Here is a 5,861-nt window from a genome sequence, read left to right on the forward strand (position 1 = left end):
ATATATAATTTTTCAAAAATCATCTTAAGAAACAAATTCAGTTTAAAAAGAGTAATAAAATTTTGAATTGGATATATGGTACAATATTTCTTAATGTCTCGTGTGGTGCAAGTGTGGTGAAAAAGGGAACTTGTCTTTTTAAGTATACTGTTGAAACAACACGCATAAGTTAAAATCAGCTTTAAGTATTACCTTTATAAAAAGTAAAGTTAAAGTATATTTATAAGTATTACGTTTGTTAAAAGTAAATTTAAAGTATATTTGCGACTTGCTTATAAAGTTTTTATTGAGGTTAATAACTTAAAGAAAACTTTACGTTCGGCTGTCAGTATACTATTAGTCTACTATTATACTATTAGTATACTATTATTACGGCTAGTATACTTTATAATACTTTAAAATACTTTAAGTAACTTTAAAGAACTTTAAGTAAATTTTCCTAAGGGTTTCGATCATATTCAGTCTAGTTGGAAAACATTATATCTTAAGTTGGTTTATGTTTTTCAAAAACATGTCTAAGAGAAAGCGAATATAATGATTAAAAAGATATTGATTCAAAAGTGCATAGGTATGTAAAATATGAAATACATAAAAATAGAAAATTATATACAGTTAAAGATAAAATATAAAAATATATAGAAAAATATTTTTTTATTTTTCCATATTTATCCATACTATTATTTTTCATTAAATTATTTATAATTATTCCAAAATTAAAAAAAACAGATAATAATTGTAGATTACTTTATAAACATAGTTGAATCCTAAATATTAATATTATTCCGTGAGCGCTCTGCACTTTGTTTTGATGACGCTTGAATCGAAATAGTATAGACATAAATTCGGTATGGCATCAAAGATGCGCATTTGCCACTATAATATTATAGTAACAATTCGAGCTTGCGATTATTTTTTTATGCGGTATTAACGCACGATTTATGTACATATACGTCAGTTGGACTTTCACACAACACGAGTGGCACAATGGGACACACATGCGTGTGGCCGAAAACCAAGGTTATCGTTGGTTCGTGGTACTGGATTGCCCAACCAATTTCAACCCCAGATGATGGGGACGCCAGGCCGGCTCACGCCGGCCGATACGTCGAATACGATAGTCCGAGAGTTTCATCCAGCTCAGTCCGGCAGCTGCCCTATCCCGGAGATTAATCGTTTTAGCTGTCATGTTAAATTTAGCGCTAACACAAATTGCCTCGCTTGTTGTAATGTCACCGTGTAGACAGGCGTATTAAACCGACAATTATAAAACGCATCGATCCGACTTCACGACGATTAAAAAGCGATAAGGTAATATGTAGACGTCAGACACCGTGATCCCTGCGATTAGTATTTACGATATCACGCGTACAAAAATATGTTTCTCGAAAGGAAAATTTCATCTGAAGCGTAATGAAAACACAATCTCTTCGTTTTTATTTCAACGTGTTATAAGCGGATGGATAAATGTATACTCGATAGTTTTCCAATCAATAACGCTCAGTCACGATATCATATCGAATCAGTATCGATGTATTCGATTTCATATTTAAGAAAATCAATAAATGTTATAACTAAATTGTACAGATAGTTATTACTATCGTGGAGACGGAAAATATTTCGCGTTATTGTAGCGTGTTTTACCTTACATTATATTGTTGTATCGCACCTTACGAGATTTTTAATTTTACCGTAAATTATTAATGAAATTTTAATACAAATTTTTCAATACAAATCATCTACATAAGGTCGAAATGAGATCAAAAGACTTGTTTTGGAAGATGTACGCAATTAGCACGCAGTTAGCATGCGTTGTAGAAGATCGAACTATCGAACGGATATCTACTTGGCCTGTAATGATCAGATCATGTAATCCTCTTACAATATTCAGGTACATGTAATCCTCTTTCGGCTTTTAACGTTCTTATTCGTATTTATTGAAACGAATTAGAGAAGTGTTACATCTGGTAAATGTCATTTTTAAACTTTACATCAAACTCATCAAACGCGTAGTCGGATTGACTGCGAATGATAGACTTTACAAGGACTCTGTCCTTGCTTCAAAAGTATTCAAAAGGCAGTTCTTATAATTAAGACATCCGGAAACTTTATACGAAAGTGTATAGAAAGCAAATTCGAGAAGATTTTTATGTTTTAATTATATTTACATAATAAACGCGCAAAACGATATAGTATGTATCGTTGTATGTATATATATCTGTACAGATTGTACAGATATATATATATACAGTGAGGTAAATGCGCCGGGAAGCAAACATGTAGCCAGTAAATGACGGGTGGCCGTTGCATTACGTCACAAATGAAATATTTGTGCGAGTGAGAACGATGTTCTCTCGACGCGGTTAATACGCTTCATCGCGCAAAATCCACTTTGACTCCATAAAAGTCACTGTACGCGGAATTATCGGAAAATCACTATGCTAGCTTAGTTCGGTAGCATTAAGCGAGATGCACTTTCGATCGAGTTATATATCATTATTTTTACTATCACTATCGGCTTCCAACGTTTTCATTTATATCTGTCTTTTAAGTAATTTAAACCAGACACTCGATTGATCTATTTTCTAAAAATTCAATAAAATGCTAAAAAGAAAATCCGAAATGGCAGTTTTACATACATTATAAGATTATTTTATCTCAAACCTTCTAAAAATTTCTAAATTTTTTGTTATGAATATAAGTTATAAAAAGTTCAGGATTTTCTCTTAATAAATAGAGAAACGAAAGTGGCTTTTATTGCATTTTTCTATTACAACAATCTGCAACAAAACTTGTATCTATCTATTTGGCATGATGATAATTTAATACGGCTTATTTTAACTGCGCAAAATCGATGTGTTCACACATTAACTTTGGCTTTTTTGAATGGACGACGGATCGATAAGTTCGAAGCACGGATTTGTTCGAAATGGCAAATCCGCAAAAATGAGCTTCCCGCAAGAGCTATATTTATTGTAGCAGTCCGCATGCGTTTATTTCGGAAAAATGTAATCATGATTGGATTTAGTTTGGACGAGTAAATAATACAGTCACACCGCCACTAAGAAAAGAATTCTATTCCGATCCATTTAAAACACACTCACGCGATAGACTATCAACAACTATTGAAAACTTTTAAAATATATTTGGAATAAGAATTATATTTAGAACATACACATTGATGTTCAATACGTTGCAGATTGATATAAACTTAAATGAATTCTAATTGTTGCTAATTTGCTTGAAAATTAAAGATTATTTAAATTTATAGATATTTTATTTTGACAATAGCGCAAGTATCCCAGTTCTTTTTTTTTTTTTTAGATAAAACTCAGGAATAAGAATCTTTAGATAAATGCGATTAACAAGTCTGATTAGTTTGTCGCAAAAGTTATTTTAAACTTATTTTATGTATTTGCTTTTAATGCTTTTGTACTCATTCAAGTTCTTTCTTAAATAAAAAAAAAAGAAAACGCAGTACCACAATTGCAATACTTACATTAAGTTACTCCATCATATAGTTTACCATTATAGCTCCATTAGTTATACTAACTTACGCTATCTATTCTATTTATTATTGATGCTGGTGCCGACAAACCCTTTTAGCTATATCAGTTCTCTCAATATTCTACGGCGCAGCTTCTGAAAGGCTAATGACGGTAACCGTGCTTCTTAGACGAACTAAATAATCACTTAGATTCTCCAGTGAAAAGCTTTTTGCCAAGAACATCACGTCAAATCATAAGATCCTGTATAATGATGACATATTTGTTAATTCAATGTCTATTAAGGATTTGATTAAAATAAGTAAATGATTAATGTCTATTTCTACCAATGTAGGTTAACTTTAATCTCAGTTTAATTTACTTTTTATCTTTTTCTAACTCTTAGAATTAGAAAACTTTTAGAACTAGAAAAAGATGAAAGGGGTAAGTTAAACCAAGATTAAAATTGATCTGCGTTGATAGAAATGGGTATAAAACAAGTGATTATAATCGACTAATTTAGATTAATTATTCCAAAATTATCTGTTTTACTAAATAAAAATATATTTATTTCGAAAGAAGAGTGTTTTATTTTCCCAGAAAAATACGTGTTAAACATGATTGAATTTTCTCGTTAATTTTTTAATTGATAATTCTATTAGGATATATTTCAGCGCGCTTAGTTTAAGGAGATGAGAGATTAAAAGTGGTTTTTCACAGTGTGATCGTACGTTGTAGAGGAATCTGTCGATAGATATCAACCGGTCGGTTTCATCTATTCGTAGGAATATCGCTGCGTGGATTTGACGGCCATGTCGAAAGGCTCGAATTTCAGGGATCAATTTTGCGTCCAACGAGAACACCGAAACGCACTACATCCTCTCTGATTTAGAACATTGCACGATCGTCCAGATATTCCCTTGTAAAGTAAAATCTTGATAGACACTTACGAAACGTGATATTAATTCCGTATTTCAAATATCTCCGAAAACAAACTTTAACTGTCCGATTCGATTGTAATTAAAACGTGAAACGCGGAGACGTGATGTAATTTTATGAAGAAACCTGTAAATACATACCTCATACATTTCTCCGCGTGAATCGTCTTCACTCCTCTCACGCATATTTGTCAAATATTTAATTTAATTTTGGAAATACGTACACGCCGTGCGTACACTTCTTAGTAGATTATTAAGCGTACTCAAATTAGTTATAAGATGTAGTTTTCTGTAATATATATCTTAGTGTACTTAATATACTACACTTTGATATATCTTCGGCAGTATTTTATTAATTAAGACATTTTAATTAATTTTATTAAACTGTGCAAACAGTCTCTTCCAAAAATTCCTTTATATTTTTACATTAGAAAATTCGGATATAAAAATATCTTAACTAATTTAATCCCAAAAACCTAATTTTTTCACAACAATATAAAAAGTATATTGCTCTTCTCCTAAAAAAAAAATTAAATTAATTAAAATGTTTTAATCAATAAGATACCACCGATAAGATACTTCGACACTGGAGTGAAAGTTCTTTAGTCTTTCGATCGATGTTCCATTTGCAAATTTCTTGGTCTATATAAACGCGAGTTCGAGTAATTTAACTAATGCTTAAGCGGGCAAGTAGATACATAATTCCGTTATATACGCTGCTCGCGGCCGAAACTACCTTAGATTCCGAGTAGAGGGCAAAGTCACCGTGAGATTCATGGCAAACCCAAGCACGTAAACTTCATAATTCCATTCAGTCGTTATCGATTGCCACACTTTAACGGGTAGAAGACTTCAAAATGGCACGACCACATCAGACACGCGTAGGCAGAGAATAATAGTAGCTCCCGCTTTTATGACTTTCGTATTTGCTTCGACGCTGACAGTCGCTTTCTACATTATGCGCGCAGTGGAAATCAATATCTCTTTATCTCTCAATCTTGAGAGAATGTGGAAATATGTGGGCAGGATACCATTTGTCGAAGAAAGAAAGAAAAATAATGCCAAAAAAAGAAATATTATTGCAAAATATTGTGGAACGAGCATTCGTTAAAATGAGTTTAGTAAAAAATCTTCTTGATCGCGAAGTCGCTTTCTAAGTATTACCGAATATATTTCTTATTTTCGTAATCAATAAATAGCATATAAATAAATATAAATAAATAAAATAAAATTGAAAATTTAAAAAGATAATGATTTACTATAGAATGTACCTCTACAATACTACACGATTGTTACACAATTTGTTACTTTATTTAAAACTCATCAGTAAACAATTTTACATTTTACATTTCGAAATAAAAGTTTTTTTTACTCATTACTTTATTTATTATACATTAGTTATACAATAGGTATAATCGATTATTTTCACGAAAGAAGAATT

This window comes from Temnothorax nylanderi, unplaced genomic scaffold (assembly GCF_030848795.1).
Source record: "Temnothorax nylanderi isolate EJ_2023f unplaced genomic scaffold, tnyl_v1.0 TNYL_tig0983_pilon, whole genome shotgun sequence".
Taxonomy (NCBI): domain Eukaryota; kingdom Metazoa; phylum Arthropoda; class Insecta; order Hymenoptera; family Formicidae; genus Temnothorax; species Temnothorax nylanderi.